This window comes from Macrobrachium rosenbergii, chromosome 14 (genome assembly GCF_040412425.1).
Source record: "Macrobrachium rosenbergii isolate ZJJX-2024 chromosome 14, ASM4041242v1, whole genome shotgun sequence".
NCBI lineage: Eukaryota > Metazoa > Arthropoda > Malacostraca > Decapoda > Palaemonidae > Macrobrachium > Macrobrachium rosenbergii.
The window spans coordinates 32004884-32027383 of record NC_089754.1 but is presented as its reverse complement, the minus strand read 5'-3'; the positions used below and the strand labels follow the sequence as shown (position 1 = coordinate 32027383).

The window sequence follows — 22500 nt, the reverse complement described above, 5'->3', positions numbered from 1 at the left end:
CTTAAATAAAAGGAAAGGAAGGTCTTAACTCAGAATGAATTAGGAGACACAACAAGACACCAACAATATCAGACACCATCGTAACACCAAGCACAAACAAAAGCAGACGGATGCTTCCAAGCAGAAGGGTTAACTCGTGTGGGTATGCTACCAAAAAAAAAAGTAAAAAATAAAAAATAAAAAAAGAAGTGGTCATATGGTAGGGGGTCAGTTGCTGGGTGGGGTGGGGGGACCTAGGTAGGTAGGGGGTGCCTGCTTGGCTGCCTGCCTGCGTCCAAGCGATCTTTTTGAAGAATCACAACAGACGTCGTCGTCTGCTGCTTCAGGTTGACCTTGACGCCACGCGCAGCCGCAAGGAACCCACCAATCCCAGGGCAGGTGCGCCGAGGCTCGCCGACCAATCAGCGGCCGATGAAGAGGCGGAGGAGGAAGGTGGTTACAACCTGCTGGTCGTCCTCCGGGGCAGTGAAGAAACTTCGAAGTCAATGGGTTACTTAACAAGGGATATATATAACATTAGCTCCCTTCAGGTAAGAGAGAGAGAGAGAGAGAGAGAGAGAGAGAGAGAGAGAGAGGGTGTGTGTATGAGAGAGAGAGAGAGAGAGAGAGAGGGGTGTGTGTATGAGAGAGAGAGAGAGAGAGAGAGAGCCAGCCCTGAGGGGTATCCTTCATTGCATAATAAACCTGTCTTTGGTATTCTGTTGAATCGTGGTCATTTGTGCTTTTATGGGGAGCGAAGCCACATGCTTTTAGAATAAGGGAAAAAAAAATTAAAAACGTAAAAGCATTGCAGGAGGGTGCGTTGTGATGCCCGGAAGGGATGCCTCGCTGAATTCAAGCATCGATCGAGATCATTTCGTGCACAAATGCCCACTGGCATAAAACAGGACAAACAGGACTCTGAGCTGTAAAGCAGAAGGATAAGAAGGATAAGGAATAGTGGTCTAAAACTGAGAGCTGTACCAGGAAAAAACACTTCACATAAATACGTAATTTCATAAAATTTATTTGAAACGTAACAAGGAGTTATGAAGTTTATAAAAAGACGTTTAGAAATCTACTGAAGGTTCATCAGCGAAAACAATAAATCATTACATTATTAAGCATGCTATTTAGATAATATAAGAGAAACGACTTTGTTATTTATTATTGACATCTCTCTTTCTCTCTCTCTGTATATATACATACATACATACATACACACACACACACACACACACACACACATATATATATATATATATATATATATATATATATATATATATATATATATATATATATATATATATATATATAACCATACCATACCAGACATTACTTGATGAATCAAATGTGTTTATAATAAAGATACCCATATCAATTATTCTTCTTTGCCTCTTCACATTATGAGCTGGAGGGCAACAAATAAAATAACACAAGTGAACCATGACTGATCTCTACTGATATGCTGAAGTTCACCTCACCGTGAAAATTGTACTGATAATTTTTTCAGCCTTTCCTTGGCCTACATAAAATTCTTATCTATATATGTATATATATAATGTATATATATTATATATACATATACATATATTTATATATATGTATATATATTTATATATATATATATATATATATATATATATATATATATATATATATATATATATATATATATATATATATATATATATATATATATATATATATATATATATGTGTGTAATTCTAATAGCCACAATGCCCTCTTTACATATGTGTCTGGTAAAAGTGACCAGTAGATTCTACATATATATATATATATATATATATATATATATATATATATATATATATATATATATATATATATATATATATATATATATATATATATATATCGGAGGAATTGACTTAAATTTCCAGCGAGCATCTAGGGTTGATTTAGATTCTTAGCATTTCAGGATGAATTTCCAAACTCCACTCTGTTTAACAACCCAAAACAGGAACCTAATTCATACCTTTGACCAACAGACCCCAGAGAGAGAGAGAGAGAGAGAATCTGATTCCGTAGCCTAGATACTGTCCGAAGAGTAGCCTCCTTCTCGTCAGGTAACTCGCAATATGCATAGCCACTCCATAGTCTGTCATCTTGCAGTTCGGCGCCTATCGACCATCTCTAGATAACGCTGGTATGTTTCTAAAACCTGTTTTTTCTTCTGAGGCTTCTGCTTCTGTTCTTCTTCTTCTTCTTCTTGTTCCTGAGCCGATGCTCCTGCCAGGTCCCGAAGCAGTCGAACGTAGTAGTGAGTAATAGTCTGGCTGTGTAGAAAATTTATCTTTCATTCAGAGAATATTTGCCTCCATTTCTCTCTCTCTCTCTCTCTCTCTCTCTCTCTCTTCTGAAATTCAACGTGGCAAGACCAAGGGCAGCGTTATGTATAATATACAATCGATAAATAGATATGTGGTTCAGATATCTTTGAGTTTTTTAAATGATATTTCAATTTATTCTAATGGCTTCTAGAACATGGGATTCTTCTACATTATTCTGCATTTCATTCATCCACCCTCTACACATACATCCACTGCTCTGTCTTCCAAGCATTACTATTTTTTATCTAAGAAACTTTCCTTTTGCTAAAATTTCCTGGTCTCGCATTTTGCCCGCGGTTAACGAAAACACAAAAGAAAAAGGATTCATGATCCGCGTTTAACAGAAAACTAAGCATCTCATTTACCCCGATAAACGAAAGTTAATTTCATATTCGTTAAGGGGAAGTCTATGGTTACATTCATCAAGGATTCAATCCGTCCCTTACCGAAGCGCTTTTCGGCTTCGTAATTGCGAAGCCCCGCATACGAATCTGTTCGTCGGGAGCCCCGATTTGTATGGAACCGTACGATGCCATCTTCCCTTAATCCTTTTCTATGGAGTTATAAATCTTTCCTACTTTTTTTTTCTTAAGTCCGCTTCTTTTTGTCTTGATTCAGGCTTCGCGTAACAGCGGTGATATTCTTGGAAAAGATTATTGGGACTTGAACTGTCTAGGAGTATCTTAACTACTTGTTCAAACAGTATGTTCAAGTATATAATCTTACGCAATATCCTAGTCACCTTCGTTAACGAATAGACTGAGAAATAAATAATATAAATTTTCACACGCCTGATTAATATTATACATTGTTAATATTTTAGATTTGTATTAATATAATATAAGGTTAATAATATACATGATAAATATTATATGACTGTACAAGATTACACATGATTAATATTATACATCCAGGATTAATTGTATCCTTTTAGACGTTTTAAGAAAAAAAAATCATAATCATCTCGTATCCTAAGTTAAGTTAAGTATACCTTAGTTTAACCAGACCACTGAGCTGATTAACAGCTCTCCTAGGGCTGGCCCGAAGGATTAGACTTATTTTACGTGGCGAGAAATGAATTTCTATCACCAGAAATAAATTCCTCTAATTCTTCATTGGCCGGCCGGAGATTCGAACGCGGGCCCTGCAGAGTGCTAGCCGAGTACGGTACCGACCAGTCCAACGAAGAACTTCTCGTATCCTAAATTCCCTTATACCATTTTTACGGCAAAATTAAAAATAAGCATCTATTAATAATTTCTTATTCATTGCCTCTTGAAAAAGTTATCTCGTATTCCTCTTCAACATGTCCCTGTTAAAAAGAAATGTTTCGTACTTCTCTTGTAAATACTTCTTAAGCCACCATGCTCTAATGCTGCTCTCTCCGTAGGGGGTAGCGCCGTCAGTGCACGTCACGTGGTGCACTGTAGGCATTACTTAAGGGTCTTTGCAGCTGCAACTCCTTTCATTCCTTTTGCTGTACATCCGTTCGCATTCTTTTTCTTCCATCTTACTTCCCACCCTCTCTTAACAATTGTAGTTCCTCGTTGGACGAATCGGTAGTTATCGGCTAGCACTCTGCTAGGCCCGAGTTCGAGTCTCCGGCCAGCCAATGAAGAATTAGAGGAATTTATTTCTGGTGATAGAAATTCTTTTCTCGCTATAATATGGTTCGGATTCCACAATAAGCTGTAGGTCACGTTGCCAGGTAACCAATTGGTTCTTAGCAATGTAAAATAAATCTAATCCTTCGGGCCAGCCCTCTCTAGGAGATCAGTGGTCTGGTTAAACTAAAGTATACTTAACTTTTTTTTCTTAACAATTTTTTAAAAATACAACTGCGAAGTTTTCCTCTTGTTACACCTTTACACCATTTTACTCTTAATTTCCCTTTCCACGCTGGATGGCCTCATCATAGGCCCCAGAGCTCGGCCTTTGCCCTGAATTCTACATGCCATTCTAATATCAATCTCGACTCCGAGGAAATTGATTTCCTAACCCGATAATTCCCACGTCGACCGAAGATAATGACTTTCAAATTGTTTGGTCGCGGCTGACGTAACGAGGCACCAAACCATAAGCCTATCATTGGGGAGCATTTTGATCTACTCCGTCTTTCCACTCACTAGTCAACCCGTCAGGGGGTTCTAGATATAGCATTAGCTACAATATGTCGGGAGTGGGATAAATGGCCTGCTATTATGGCGTATAAGGTAGGTGGGGCATTATCTGATTAGGGCATCAATTCACCCGGTGCTCCGAATTTGGGAGACCGGCCCAAGTGCAGAAGCTTTCGTGGCAGGTTTGAACAGCATGTTTACTCAAGCACAGAGGGAGTGCTTATACTTATGACGTTTTAGCGAGTATTTATGCTCATGCCGGTTCAGCGAGTGTTTATATTTATGCTGGTTTAGATCCGGATAAGGGAAGTAACTTCCAGCAAATTTCAGCTGTTTGTTACAAGAGGCAATGGGTTACAACAAGGCCCGATAGCCAGTGGAGTAATACAGAAAGATGGAAGGTTATAAGAATCAGAGAAAAAAAGGAAACAAGATAAAAGTTCCAGATCCTAACAGTAGACGGAAAGAAACACAGACAGACGCGTGCAAGCAGAAGTGTGCTGATTTCCGCAAGAAAAACGGGTGAAGAGGTATTCTGAAGGGTGTTACAAGGCAACCTGAGAATAGGCGAGAGGAGGTAAGAGCCGGGTCAGTTTGGCTAGCCAAAGCCTGACGCGAGATTCTGTCATGTGCCCTCCAGGTAAAAGCTTATATCTGTCATTTGATCTTCAAAGATGAGAAATCCTCTTTGATACTAAGCCCAACTTCAAGAAAGTGTATTAAGAGTGAAAATCTGGTTTCGCTTTTCACTTCAACGAAGGCAAACAGGTTGTCCGGCTTGGTATCCTAGCTTATTATAGTTTCAGGAATGACCACTAGGCGTTTAAAAGTCCTACTGATTGTAAAATCTGCCTAGAACTCTGCCAGTTAATTGAGGATAGCTGATGATAACTCCACAGCCTTGTACAATACCAAGCTTTAATGAAAGAAGTCCTCTTGACTCTAAAATCTGCCGAGGACACTGCCATAAGAGTTTGTACCCACCCAACCCCTGTTAATTGAAATGGCTACGGATAACTCCGAAGGATAATTCCAAGCGTTAATGAAACTTGCAATTACCTTACAGGTCTGGTGCAAGCTATAATAAGTCGTAATAAGACCCAAGGGCCGGAGAGCAAGTGTAAATGCAATCAGTGTACGTCTTGTTCACTAAAGTCACTACAAGCGAAGTTGGACAATGTTTTTCTGTTCACAGCCTCGTTCTCTCTCGTAGCAAGACCACCGGCCCGAACAATTTAATGACTTCGGGTACACGGGTTCATTTTGTGGGCCACGTACCAGTAAACGTTTTTGTTTGCATGTACCCCCTCAATCTTAACTGGTCTCTGAGACCGTTGCCTGTCCTAGGAGAGGTTCTTAATTACATTCTGTGGCCAAAAGGTACGAAATAAACGTTTCTGTCTGTAACTTTCGTCCGTCATGTCCAAGTGCAGTTTTTAGGTGGAAGTAAAACTGACTTCCTCGTAAACCTCAGTTTATTTAACAAGGTTTCTTCCTGATCCAGTTATTCGTTAATTCTGTAATTATTTAGATTTGCTGTACGAGAGATGCATTTGACTGCAATTTCTATTATTATTATTATTATATCAGTTAAATTTTCATTGTTCTTGTTCTGCAGCAAAGCCTGGCAGTGAACTGTCAACAGCATTTCAAAAGCAAAAAATAAAATAAAAGGATGATATATATATATATATATATATATATATATATATTTATATAGATACATATTTATATGAATATACTGTGTGTATATATATATATATATATATATATATATATATATATATATATATTATATAAATATACATATATGTACAGAGAGAGAGAGGAGAGAGAGAGAGAATACAAAAAGTGGTTCGCCCAACTCAGCGGGTTTACTTGTTTATTTATTTTCTCTTTTGTTTTGTCAGAAGATAGGTGCCCCATACCCAAGCACAGAATTCAAATGCCAACGGGAATTAAGAGGTGAAGAGGATTATCGGAAATTGCAGAGCACTGAGAAGTATAAAGCCCGAAAATACTGGTTTGTAGAGAGTCTTAGGTAGGCAGGGAGACCTTCCGAGTTTCAGCTTATAAGGGAGATGCACCGACCGAGGTTAAAGAATGTAAATCCAATTGTAAGAATGAGGAAAGGTGGCTCATGCAGCTGGGTAAATTGAAGGAATTTACATATGGTTGATAAGGGGTAAAAGAACATTATGTATATATGTATGTATGCATATGTGTATTATGTTTGTATACATGAATATACATAGTATATAGAGATACAGTAATTATGGATACACACACACACACACACACACATATATATATATATATATATATATGCATGTACAAATGGATATAAGTATATATAGATAATTATGTATGTATATACACACATATAAATATATACATATTTATATATTCATATGTGTGTTCATATACGCGTCATAAATAAAGACAGAAAAAAAGAACTATGATGAAAAAGAAGTCCTGTCATTTAAGATTTAAAATAAAATGTTCACTGTATAAATTGTTCTTCATTTTCATATGATATTAAAACAATGAAACAGGAACAAACGTGCTGAAGTCGTAGTTGGAATAAGTCTCGTAAATATATAATAATAATCTACATGTCTACAAATCTACTTACACATGAAACTATATTTTTTACACCATTCTCTCGCTTTTTCACCCATTTTATTCCTCTATCTATTCCTTCGTCTTTCTTTCTCCTTTTCTCCAGTTAAAAAAAAGTTAATGAGGTCTACTCATTAATACTAGCATTGCCAATAAACACCAAATGACCTCAGGCCTTTATCGAAGGTCATTGAAAGCTGCGTAACTGTGTTGCTCTGTCCGTAGTAAATTATGCAGGTTCTTAGGAAAACCATCTGATAAACTTTGGGTTCAGTTTGCGTTGAAATTCAAACGGCAATAATTCTTTATTTATTTTCTCCATTAACATGCAAATGATACAATGTTTGTCGAATGTATTTCACGTGAATGGAAAGGTGAAATTATTCCAGTAACACAAAGAAAATATCAATTTATTCATCATCATTACTTCTGTTTCTTCTATTCCTCATAGAAGGGTTGGAAAAACCTGCTGCCTTTTCGTTTTGAAGAAACAGCAGTCATCTATTGCATGATTTAATCTATTGCATAATTCAATTTATAATACATCCATTTAGGTAACTGTTTTGGGAAGAACGTTGCTAAAAACTAGTTATCATTTTGAGACTTCAAAAGTCCCGCTGTGAATTAAATTTGGCTCTATTTGATAATTAAAGTACAAAAAGAGTGATCGAGCTGTATAGGATCTGTGGCTTCTTTTTCAATTTTTGGTATGAAAAGATTTAATTATAAACTCAAAAAATAAAGAAAAGAAATTATCAAGGTTAAATTGTACAGTATATAAACTGACACTCACACACATACGAAATTACAAATAAAACGGGACACAAATTTACTGAATCACAATACAGCAACTAAGCCATCTATTTGCAACAGAATCAGCAATCTGACGTAAACATCCATACGCCACAATGAGGCTGTAAGTTTGATAAGAAATAAATATTAAAATACTCCTTCTTGCAATCTTCCAAGAAACACACCACAGTCTGTCCAGCGAGTGAACTTACGGGTATGGTGATTGATGGTGACTGATAGTGACGCACTGTTTCCCAGTGGGATGCTGCTCCTTGAAGAAACTGACGATTGATCGCTGCTCGTCAACGAGGCGTTGCTATTCTCTTCACTATTTGATGGCCGAAGGTCATGGTGAATATCAAATGGGCATTTCATCAACTGGCGAGTTGGTAGCATGTTTAGAATATCAAATAAAAATGAAGGAAAATTCTTCATCACCCACCATCAGCCTCTTAGTTGCTTCAGTTCTGTACGTCTGTCTGTCTGCCTTCATCACTATACACTGCCTTCTTTACGGAGAGGACCTTTCTTGTCTAGTCAAATTCTGTTTTATCGTCTAGAGATGTCATATTCTCCATTCTCTCTACATGATCAAACCATCTATTCACCTGCGCTTACCTTTTTAACACATGTTACATGTCTGCGTTTATCACTCTCTCAACCTTTCTCTCTAAACATAATGCAACGCAAACAGTTATTCATTGCAGAGGCTTTTATTTCTTAAGGCATCTCATTTGCATTCAACATCCAACTTCTTCTTCCTTAAAGGAGAGGTCAAGCAGCCTGGTCAGATTAAGACTGACTACTATTGTTGGGATAATAAGCGGTACTATCTGAATACCGCTGGCCTATGGAATACCAATAAGTAGAGATGGCATCACGAATATTCAAAGCAATTTATTGTATATGAATCTTATGAGCATCATTAAAACTGTGTGAGTGACTGTCCCTTGACAGTTCATAGCAGATGTTCATTTGAATGACTGTCCCCTAAGAGTTCATATCTCTGCAAAACTGGAACTGAACTGTCGAACTGTCTTCCCTGAAGTGTTACTGATGCCGACGAAGAATTATTTAATGAAGGCCATTTTATTCTGAATTTCACAGGTGCTTATTCATGTGTATATTTATATTTTCGATTATTTATTTGAGCTTATTTTTTGCTTTCTCTTTCTTCACATATCGGAATTTATAATCTGAGGAAAATGGCTTTGCTAGTTAATGGCCTTTTCATTCTTTTTCTTACAAACGAATATTTGCCCAATTTGAGAAGCGGTAATAATAATAATAATAATAATAATAATAATAATAATAATAATAATAATAATAATAATAATAATAATAATAATTAACCTCTCCCTAGCTTTGAACATTCACAAAACACTGACTTCCAGATCGTCCTGCCCTCGCCCAGGGTTCTAATTCCCGGTTTCTTCGTATTTATTACGATTGCTTTACTGTTTATATCATGGAACCCAGAGAGAGAGAGAGAGAGAGAGAGAGAGAGAGAGAGAGAGAGAGAGAGAGAGAGAGAGAGAGAGAGAGAGAAAGGAGGTAATCTCGAGTTCTTGAGTAATCTTCGATATTGGTCTTGTCCAGATAACACCTCGTAGAATATAATTTAAAGCCCGAACCATGCCAGGAAATTAATATAAGCTCTCTCCTGGCCACACTTAATCGTGATAAAAGTACTCAGGATGACCTCTCATCACGTATAAAAAGTCGACGATCGTCCTCTTAGTACTGAGGTTAATTGAAAATAAAACCTGAAAAACGCGTACCCGAGGAATGTATATTGAACGGTTTCATCCTGTTTGACAAGGTCTTAACTATCAGTTTCGAGCCATATTTTCCATGCACCAAATTGGAGGGTTATAGAGAACGAAGGCACTTGCCCAAGACACACAGGTAGCTGAAGTTTTGATGGTATCACTGAGATTTACTAGAGTCTCTATCTCAGGACGATGATAATAGCCTCAGGTCCGTTTTCAGAAAATAAATTTTTAAATAATTTGTGAACATGCAGACACAAATAATTAGAGAAAAACAATTTTGATGTTATTCTTAAAAAACGAAATTCCGCTGTTACTGCATCATATGTAAAGAAGCATCGTTATTCCTATGATTTATATCTTTTTCATGTAATATTTTCCCTTTACATTCTCCTGTTTCTTTTCTTTCTTTTCGTTTTGTTGACCAATTAAGCAAAAAAAAAAAAAAAAATGTAAATCAACAAGATCTTCATAGATATATAATCAATATCAGTTACGATGAAGTGACAGTAAACAATAAAGTGAAAAAAAACAAAACAAATAGCAAATGCTAACACTGAAACATCTGTTTAGTCCTTTAGAACACCACTACAAGACTTACGTGATTGCATTGACTGTGATCGCTGTTGCTATGTTGCTCTGGGTTCATTTCTAGAATTTTCGTTCAGGCTCCAAACGTTTTCGTTCAGAGGGAACGTTTTGAAAATAAGAGCGCATCATATTCCTGTGCTTATCACTGATACTCTTATTTATAAGGCGAGGTGTCTGGTAATTTATAAGGCGAAGCGTCTGAGAGAATTTTGCCTCGTTCTTTCAACAGGATTTTGTTTCTTCTTTTCTTCTTCTTCTTTCTTCTTCTTCTTCTTCTTCTTCTTCTTCTTCTTCTTCTTTTCGGAAATGATTTATGAAAACAGCGAAGGGACATAGCATACGGGATTAACCATTTTTTTATTAATAACTGTAAAATTAAAAGGGTAGATAAAATTTGCGGCTCATAACTGCCATGTATTGATTCAGTTATTGAAGAGGTTAAGTAATTCAGTTATTGAAGAGGTTAAGTACACACACACATATATATGTACATATATATCTTATATATATAAAAGCGAATGTTTGTATGTATATTTGCAACTTTGTGTGCTATAAAAATCCGAACCGCTTGACCGATCTAGACAAAATTTGGCACATGGCCATCATTTGAACCAAATTAGATAATATGGTAGGTTTCAAACCCGTAACCCCCATTCCCCTTCCCTTTGCAACTTATGTGGTAAATAAACCCTGCGGTTTATCATACCTCATCTCATGTACTCAAGACCACAGAAACATATAATTGAAAATGCTTTTCAGTCACCACAGTAATACCTGGATAAAAGGGACAGACAGCATAGTAATACCCGGATAAAAGGGACAGTCACCACAGTAATACTTGGATAAAAGGGACAGACATCACAGCAATACCTGGTTAAAGGGGACACACAGCGCAGTAATACCTGGATAAAAGGGACAGTCACTTGAGTAATTCCTGGGTGAAAGGGTCAGGCAGCAAAGTAATACCTGGTTAGAGGTGCAGTCAGCACAGTAATATCTGGATAGAAGGGACAGTCACCACGGTAATACCTGGATAAAAAGGACAGACATCACAGTAATACCTAGTGACAGACAGCACAGTAATACCTGGATAAAAGAGACAGTCAGCACAGTAATAACTGGATAAAAGGGACAGTCACCACAGTAATATCCCGATAAAAAGGACAGCCACTAAAGTAATACCTGGATAAAACAGACAGTCACCATAGTAATACTTGGATAAAATGGACAGTCAGCACAGTAATACTGGATACAAGGGACAGAAGTACAGTGATACCTGGATAAAAGGGACAGACGGAACAGTAATACCTGGATAAAAGGGACAGTCACCAGGTAATATGTGGTTAAAGGTGACAGTAATTATGTTTCAAGGATAAATAAAAGGACAGACGGAACAGTAATATGTGGATAAAAGGGGTAGACAGTACTGTAATGCCTGGTTAATGGGGACAGACAGAACAGTAATAACTGGTTAAAGGGGAAATACGGCATAGTAATATCTGGATAAAAGGGAGTCACCACAGTAACACATGGATAAAAGGGACAGACAGTACAGTGATACCTGGTTAAAGGTGACAGCCAGCACAGTAATACCTGTTTAAAGATGTCAGACAGTACAGTAATACATGGATAACAGGGTACCCATCACAGCAATACCTGGATAAAAGGGGTAGACAGAATAGTAATATCTGGATAAAAGGGACTGACAAAATAGTAATACCTGGATAAAAGGACAGTCACCACCGTAATTTCTGGATAAAAGGGACAGTCATCACACTACTATCTGGATAAAAGGGACAGACAGCACAGTAATAAATGGATAAAAGGGACAGAGAGAACAGTAATATCTGGATAAAAGGGACAGTTACCATAGTAATTTCTGGACAAAAGGGAGAGTCATCACAGTAATATCTTGATAAAGGGACAGACAGTGCAGTAATAAATGAATAAAAGGGACAGTCACCATACTAATATCTGGATAAAATGGACAGACAGCACAGTAATAAATGGATAAAAGGGACAGACAGAACAGTAATAACTGGATAAAAGGGACAGTTACCACAGTCATTTCTGGCTAAAAGGGAGAGTCCTCACAGTAATACCTGGATAAATGGGACAGACAGTACAGTAATATCTGGATAAAAGGGACAGTCACCACAGTAATGCCTGTCAGTTCACACACGACTGTTCGAAGTGTGAACGTTCCCATGAAAAAAGTAGATTCAGTAGGACCATCAACACAAACCCCTCCCCTATCCCTGTTCCTTCTCCCTACACGTAGACTGTCATTCAGTTTCCTCTGGATGCGCCAGGTTGGTCAGCTAGTATATATATATATGTATGTATATATATATATACAATATATTAGATATATATATATATACAGTATATAAATATATATAATTATATATATATATATAGATATATATATCGTATATATACTATTATATATATTTATATATATATATATACTAATATATATATACTATATATATATATATATATATATATATATATATATATATATATATATATATATATATATAATGTATATATATATAAATATATATATTTATATATATATATATGTATATACATATATATGTATATATATATATATATATATATATATATATATATATATATATATATATATATATATATATATATATATATATATATATATATATATATATATATATATATATATATACAGTATATATATATATATATATAATGTATATGTATGTATATAGGGGATAATTTAACTATTTTCCTGCTCTCACTCACTCTCACTACTCTCCACTTGCAAAGTCTGAAAACCTTTCAGCAATTTCTGCAGCTTCTCTCTACAATTCGCAATCACTATTGCATTATCTTAGAAATATTCGCCATTCCTTCCATTCACTCTTCATTTTCTATTCCAGGAACATCTACATAAATATTAGTTATAAAAACCGAATATAAAACTTATAAAATTCCTCCGTCTCTGACGCAAACGATTACAGGTGTTAAAACGTGCCGAATCCCTTAACTGAATTATTACGAGATTATTGGGGTATTTGTACACACGATTAATGGCAATTGTTATTTTGACCATAAATAAAAGATGCGATTTTTTCTTTTATTTTATAATTTGTGACACTGTTGCATGATAAAAATACAAACCATTTATAATTTCCATCCCGAAGTTAGGAATAAAAGGTTATTTTTTCTCTTTTATCATTTCTGACATTATTACATGATAAAAATGCCAACGATTTATTATTCCCATCCCGAAGTTACGATAAATCAACCCGACAAAGAAATTAGCGCCAGTAATCGTCTGCATCATCTACTCGGCCTCCCAAAAAAACTAAGTTTAATCGAAGGTGATGCAGAAATTTCCCCCACCCAGCCATCTAACCTTTTGGGCAGAACCGTCGGGACCACTGGACCGTGAAGACCACAAACTCGTACGTAACGTGTAATGGACGTATCGAAGTCGGTTGAACAGAAATATACGAATGCGAGAGAATCCTAGTTCTACCCAGATTCTCTATTAAAACCGGCCAGGTAACATCGCTTTGGGCAATAGAAGGCAAGAATTACCGAGTTTTGCTGAAGAACTACACTAAAAAGTATTTTGGTTTCCTGAGCATTTTCCATTTACTTAAGTCATCCAAACACATGTTACTTACATTCCCAATTTCAAACTGATTCAATTTCAAACTGATTTGAATTTCAAATTGATTTGATAAAATTCCTTATGCTTTTCAAAAATGTAGTGAGCTTTTTCTTATTTATTTATTTATCTATTTTCTTTTCTTTTTGTGTTCCACAAGAGTACACCGAGATGACTTGGCTAAACGATTTCATCAGGCGAGAACGAGGAGAAAAAGCAAGGTGTAAACAGGTAAGACAATGAGTAATCAAGACACAGGATCCGAATCAGGTGAGCTACTTTAAGACTTGGAGCTTTGCCCGGCATGAGATGATCAAAGCAAATATTCGGTAAGATTTAAAAAAAAAATTTTTTCTGTGTCGTTTCGAAGAATTGGGATGACGTTCAAGAAACGAAAGGATGGAGAATGAAGCGTTGAGAAAAGACGGAGAACGTAGGGATGCTAAAATGATAATAAAAATGCATGGTCAGCCAACAATGCTAATGCAATCAATGTTTGATTAATAAAAGTCATATGATGAGAGAGAGAGAGAGAGAGAGAGAGAGAGAGAGAGAGAGAGAGAGAGAGAGAGAGAGAGAGAGAGAGAGAGAGCCTCGCAATCAAATGCGTAGCCAAAATTACAAGTACAACTCTTCATTTTTATTTTTAATGGTAAACGGACTGCATATCCAGAAGTTAGTTATGCAGAAATCAAGAATTGTTACATACAGTGTGTACATATACATATATGTATATATATATGTACATGTGTATATATACAGTAGATATATATTAAACTCTATCACTTACACAATTGTTCTGTGTATCAATACAATTGATAACAGGACCTCATTTAAACTATATATTATTAGTTCATGAATGTTACGGTAATTATTCCTCAATTCAATATCCAAAGTGCGCATGCGGCCCAAGACCACCCAAAAAGTCCACATCTATGTAATATCTGATCACGTCGAAAATCCCCAACCAACCGCCCCGGAAAAAAATAACGCAAAAATCACCATCACCTATGATCTTCACTATAAACGGAGGCCATTATATCACCATTATGCATCCCCAGCACGTCCGGGGGTGCAAAAAATCACCATTCACGTCACAGACTTTTTAATCACTCAAGGACCGAGTGAGTGGTTTTGGTGGAAGACCAAGATGGACGACGCTTCCAACATTCATTAATTGGTGCAATTGTCACCTTCTCTTTTTCCCCGTCTATTGCTGGACGAGCTCCCACTTTGATGCAATTTATTAGAAGGCAGAAGGATTATAAAACGCGTCGACCCGGTAATTCATTTTTGGAAAGGGGGCCATTTGTTAGATTTCATCTCGCCAGGGGGTGTAGGGGTGGAGGGGCCGGTCAGAGTGACTCCCAGTACTACCTCTAATAATCAACTCAGAGTTGACTGATTGATTAATAGACGAGGCGTTGCAGCAACGAACGCCATCTATGGCGATGTGTGTAGTCAACAGCATCATGTAGATTATTATAATTTGCATGAAGCGAAATCTCTGTAAAAGAACTGAAGGATTTAAATGCATGATGCATTCACAAGTCGTTGAATGCTTGATGTACTGGGAATTTTCGATATTGGGAAAAAAAGTACCTTCAAAAGAAGAATTACTGGGTATATACAATACAGACTTTACATGGACTTACCTCCCAAGCCTTTTGGACATTCTCGGCAGATGAACGTGGCTGAAATAAAAATGAAACTGATTGAGTACACTTATTATCTGAGGTTATTTCATGATATTAAAAAATCTTAGTGATTAAATTGAGGGGGGTCTTTTGTATTCTTGGCAAAACTATAATAATTTCTTTCAATTAAATCGAAGAGCTCTCATATTTTGGAGCAAAATAATAATATTCTCTTATAAATTTAAAAATTTTTATTTTTCGTTTTGCTTCTTTTATTTGTCGGTCGTAATTACCATATAACGGTTAGGACCGTTCTGTGCATGACTTATGAATTTCGATGGAACTGAAGTTCTAATAGCATTAAATCAAACCTTATTCACAAACAAAACTAACGAATGTTATTTAAATCACTTCGTTCACCTCGAAATAATACCGACTAATTATAATTGATATATATATATATATATATATATATATATCCCCAGCATATCTCACCAGGGAAGCATAAAATCGTCATTCAGGTCACATTTATTTTGCCAACGTTTCACGATTCATAATCGTTTCCTCAAGGCTATAATAAAGATACAAACGAACTTAAAACCAACACTGCATAATCCATTAAAATTACGCAATATTTAATCAAATTTAATGAACACCAGCATGTATTGCTTGAAAAGAACAACCCAAAACAGGAAATTATACTAAACATTAAAAATATGTACAAAATATCTATAAAATTCTAAAAACAGTAAAAATATTTAAAACATTTAAAACACTAAAAATTTATGGCTATTCTGTACCTTATCCTCGCAAAGACTGAAAGAGTTTCGTAAAAACAAACAGCGCACCTTAGGCAATAAACAACTGTACAGAGGAGGATTGCATATTTAAAGACGGAACTATCTTTTTTATCATAAGGGACTCAGATTGTTAGGTCGTTTTCATTATGATTACCTATAATTGCAAAGTCCTTATCTTCAATGTATGCTTTGCAACCTAGAATGGTTCCTAATATTTGACTGATCGGGTGTTGATAATCTACTGCCCGTTCTAAAACTTACGCCCCTGTGGGAATCTATTCTCACCTTGCAGTAGCCTCTTCGTACAACCCACATAAGTCCCGTGATCACATCTCGGGCACGTATATTTATAAATAACATTAGATTTTAAAGAGGACTAAGGCGGTCTTTCATTCTGAACAGGGATCCGATCGTTAATGGATTTTTGAACTATTTTAAGGTTTAGGGCCGGGGCTTCTTTTTGAATTATTGTCAGGAACTTTTTCCTGAAAAGGTCATCATGTAAAAAAGGGAAGCTGGCAAACATTTTCAATTTTGGTGCTGTCGAAACTGATGGTACCTCCATGAACTTTAGCATTTACATTTTCCTCCCAGCATTTTAAACAATAGTTTGTCTGGAAAGCAGTTATTTTTAAGATACTGGGAAATAAAAATTAATTTCTCATTAAGGTTGTTTATTGCCTAAGGTGCGCTGTTTGTTTTTAAAAACTCTTTGAGTCACTGCCCGGGTCCTTTGTAGGATAAGGTACAAATATAATAAATTTTTTAGTGTTTTAAATGTTTTAAATATTTTTTACTGTTTTTAGAATCTTAAATATTTTGTATATTTTAATTTTAAATAATTTCCTGTTTTTATTTTTCATTTTATTTTCAAGCTTTCTATTTGTCGGTTCATTAAATTTGATTAAATATTGCGTAATTTTAATGGATTATGCAGTGCTTGACTTTTAAGTTCGTTTGTATCTTTATTATCCTTGAGGATGCGATTATGAATCGTGAAACGTTGGCAAAATTAAATGTACGAATGATTTAATACCTTTCCCTATGCTTCCCCTGGTGAGATAACCTAGAGCTGCAGCTCCAATTCTAATTGATATATATATATATATATATATATATATATATATATATTATATATAAATATATATATATATTATACATAAATATATATTTATATATATATATATAATTATACATACATAATTATACATATATATATAAAATGTATGTATGTATATATGTGCATATATATATATATATATATATATATATGCACACATACATGTATATACACATGCCATATATATATACATACATACATACATACATACATATATGTATATATACATGCCCATAATAACGACATAAATTCATAAAGCCTCTTATAAGTATTTTAAAACCACCAAAACAAACCTGACTTCACAAAAAACCACATCGCAATTAAGACACGTTTAACTAGTTCATTACCCAACGAATAATTATCATCAACTTTATCAATCTTTTCTCTCTTCATAACCCAGTCCTTCTTCCTCCCTCCCCCAACTAACACTTTAAAAAGAAAAGTGCATAGAGATGCTATCGCCACATAGCACTTTAAATTGGTCAATTACATAACTGCAACATAAGATGAGATTTGAGGCTGCAGGCAAATCTAGGAGGGAGAGAGAGACCTTCACACTGAGTCTCTCTCTCTCTCTCTCTCTGTCTCTGTATGGGCTCTGATTAACGGCAATAAACGGCTCAGCCCGAGGGCATGTGCTATGGCATTGCTAAAAGCCCGTGCGACGTTGCAAAAAGTCCGACAGAGATATTTGCAGGGCGAAAAGATATTTGCAAAGGCGACCGCCTGCCACGTTCCTGTTTCGGTAGCTAACTGGAATTCTGTCGAGACTTGCAATAGGTGTAGACATTCGGCTTATATTTGCTTCTTTCGGTTTTGCAGGTAAATGCAATGTTCTTATTATTATTATTATTATTATTATTATTATTATTATTTATTATATGCTTATGTTCTCATATTACTATTCCGATTTATCATTATCATTGTTATTATAATGTTATGATTTCCTTACAACAACAGCAATAATAATAATAATAATAATTAATAATAATGATAATAATAATAATAATAATAATAATAATAATAATTATTATTATTATTATTATTATTATTGTTGTTGTTGTTACTGGAAGGAGAACAACAAGCAAAGTTTTGTTATTATCCAGTGTTCATCATTATCTATTTCAGAATTTAGGTATTTACACATTTACTGTTTTTTCCTCTCTCTTTTTTTCTTTAAGGAACACTAAATTATTATCTTCTTACCCCTTCTTCCTGTTCTGTTCCTTCACGAGATAGAGCCCATAGTTTTCCTATTTTTTATTTTAAGTCTTTTTTTCATTTCCATTTTGGAACTGATATTCTAATTATCGGATATCAAAGAATGCCATACACAAAAAAGCCTGTTTACAAATAAAAAAAATCCATTGCACAGCATCTGGCTACAGTAGCGGACCCAATATCACATCTATCAATCAATCGTCCAGCCTGTAAAAAAAAAAAAAAAAAAAAAATCCCAATAATCTGTGAGAAGTCTAAAAGCCCTAAGCCCGTCGGTATACCTCCTCGTCGCATTTGACAGACGTTTGATAACCTGTTCTTGCCGTGTATAGAATTTGACCTCAGGGTAAAACCTATTTCTTTTTTATTTTGTAATTTTTTGTTTTTGGACGAATTCAAGTTTCTTCGAATCGTTCACTCCCAGTGGCCTGTGTTACCTGTCTCGAGCGTGTTAAGAGTCTCCTAAGTAAGTTATCAGAGCTGTTGAAAGTGCCATAACATTTACTTGCTTCTTTTATGGGCTTTTTCAATTTATTCATGGGCTAAACCATCAAACGACTGTTTCTTGCATATTCATTAGCTTACAGAACTACGTATCGATTGGCGATGTATGTTCTGCTGAGCTGGTTTTTCTTTATTCTTACGTTTTCGCTAAAGATTTTCGTCTAATTTTTGGGGGGGTTATATTTTATGTCTGTTTTGGAGGGAGGGTTTTGAACTGAACCCAAAGAATTACTTACTCCTTCACCTTTACAAAAACTGATTTAAATTGATTCATATGCACTGGTAAAAATCTTTTCCTACAAGATCGTAAATTTTTAAAGTCAATATCTAAATTCTTTATTTGCATAGATATTTGTAAATTTAAATTAATCTTTCTTAAACAATTTATATTTACGTAGATATTCGTAGTCATAATAATTGGTTTACGTTTAAACAATTCGCCTCTGAGTTTTCAATTGTCAACTTTTTTTTTATAAGTATAAAAAATAAGTTGTAAATGTACTTGATAAAGTATTAAGTTCCCAAAGTATATTTTACAGTAGGAAATTAAGATGTGGAGGGACACATTTAATGTTGTGTCAGGTAAAACTGATATCAGCAACGACTATAATGACACTTATTGAAAAAGCAAGACAACAGAAATTTTTATTGTTTGACACAACAAAAATATATGTAATAAAAGTGATGTAATATCTCATTTCCTAAGGTCAATCATAACTTGGAGAGAGAGAGAGAAAACAAATTTTATTGTCATTCAGAAATTTAAACTTTGAGCGCAACTGCCCAATTTAAGATTATTGTACATTAGTGAAAAAATCTTCTACCAGATGCAGTTATTCACTATCGTTTAAATATATTATACCCGTAGCTACGAAGACAGAATATAAATAAGATGATTATTAATTTAACAGCCAAAATAAAGCATAATTATGCAAAAAGCGAAAATAAATAAAAAATGGAATAAACAAAAACTAAAAACGTTAATTTTAATTCCTTCAACATCCTGTTTTCCTTGTCTTATTTTTGTTCATTTTTTGAAAGGTAATAAAACTAGCACAGTACAATCTGAGTCTCATCACCAATCATTATTCATAGCCATTAGCTCATCACGGATGATATTCGCCAGTCAAACCGGTTGACAAAAGTCCAATCGATAGCTATCAGTGGTGGAATGGATGGACAGACTTTTGCTGTTGCAGCGAAATGGAATCTGGAAAGTGGAAGTGATTCTTGGGTTCACTTTGGAAAGCGTCACGGCCGAAAATCCCATGCATCTTTATAAAGAAATCAACCTTATCAGAAGAAGTGCTAAAATATTGGTTACGAAATCGTAAATAGTTGAAGAAGACAACATAAAATCATCCACAATATGCATTTTGAAGAAACACAATGAAATTCCTTTGCTGGCATAGGGCCAACTTACTCTGACAAAGAAAAAAAAAAAAACGAGAATTTTGAGATAATCATAAAACAACCGATTAATTATCTCAACAATAATTTAATGTTTTTCTAATCTGTGATTAAACACTGAAAGCGTTGATTGATTTGTTATTAATTTAATCTTAAATTAATGAAAGAAAACATTGACTGAAGGATTGAATAAAATTGCTTTCAAGAGTTTAATTTAACGTTGAAACAAGCAATCTGGTAATAAGTGAATCTTAGCAAGTTCATAAGGACCGAGGAACAGGTTTGGTTAAGTCTGTCAATAAGAAGCGAGATTAAATAATAAATTACATGTACTTTTCCGAGTAGCTTCCACTTTTCGTTTTGCGTGTGTCAAAATAATGGTTTGTCAAGATAAACTCTGCAAACCAGATTCAGAAAACAATTGAGCAATTAAGAGAAATTGTACATTATTTATAATATTTATAATAACGCATGATTATACGTACATACGAAAATTAACGTATGATTAAAAAAATAACATTAAAAGGCATATCAAAGACAAAAAAAAATGTTAAAAGGCATATCAGAGAAACAAAAAAAAAAATATGCATGGATATAAATAAACAATAAATCTATTTGTAAGAAGAAAAAAGAAGATTGAAAATATATGCATAAATACAAATAAACAATAAATGTTTTTATAAGAAGAGATATAATTTTATAACCTTCAATATAACTGGGCTGAATGACTGAAAATTTTGCTTTTAAAGGATTGAAAATCTCTCAAGAAATATTAACGATGACAAGCACCAGTGTGATAAGGCTATATAACCTCCCTGTCAAGCACTAATAAATTGGGTTAATGGTATAAAACTTGTTTTATAATGAGCAAGAAACGAACACCAAGTACGAGCAGTTAAATCATGAGTGTATGTGCGTATATGCACACAACGTATGTAAATTATGCGTCTGCAAGAAAGAGTTGCGTGCATAAATAAGAACAGATATTGACTATTTAAAATTTTTCAAAAGAATGGCATAAAATTGAGCTAAATATTGAAGGGGCCGTACTTTATTTTATACAGTTTTATATATGCCACATTTCTTCATAAGATGGGTTTCATAAATGTAACTAACCAAAATGATTTATATTCGGAAAGACAGACAGGCTTATACATACATAAATAATTGCATACTATATGTTACATTCAAATGTAACATTTGTGATGTAACATATATTACTTGTAGGTTGGACTTTCCTTATAACTGTTGGCGATATGGTTATACAGGCTTTATTTTACTTTTTACTTACACAAACACGCCTCCTCCCATTAAAACACAAACACATTATATATATAAATACACATACGTACAACCACACACACACACACACACACATATATATATATATATATATATATATATATATATATATATATATATATATATATATATATATATATATAAATTTGTATATGTGTATGTGTGTGTCTGTTTGTGATATAATTATGACACTACTTCCAACAAAACTCGCAATATCGGCAAAATCGCTTCTAGAAACCCTACAGAAATTTTAAACCCAGCAAAAAAGCAAATAAAAAAAACAAAACAAAAAAACTGAAAACAAAATTATCGATCAAGCGACGCCAAACTCCAAGCCACGAACTAACTCCCCAAAAACAACCAAAGGAGAAATTAGTAGGATATGTTCCTCCCCCTCCTTCGGTATCAGTCCCTGCTCGGCTGATATCCTACATCGCCTGGAAGGACTCCCAGGAGAAACGTCCTTGACTGCACGCTTACTGCACCTGCCTACCGCCATCCTGCCAGTTTTTGTATACCGGTCGTTTTACCGGTCAGGATCCGAAAATCATCTGACCGGGATGGGGGATTCTGTTAACAGTGCTCCGCTCTCGCTCGCTAGGCTGGGA

The 22500-nt window shown here is 34.8% G+C and overlaps 1 protein-coding gene across 1 annotated transcript in view; it reads right to left on the bottom strand.

The window, feature by feature from the left end:
• The window catches only part of LOC136845522 (transmembrane protease serine 9-like), a 657893-nt gene that overhangs the window by 243641 nt on the left and 391752 nt on the right, over positions 1 to 22500 (bottom strand). The window contains exon 6 of the mRNA XM_067115701.1: positions 15554 to 15592. The gene's annotated coding sequence lies outside the window, so the exon portion shown is untranslated. The remainder of the gene's footprint in view (positions 1 to 15553; positions 15593 to 22500) is intronic.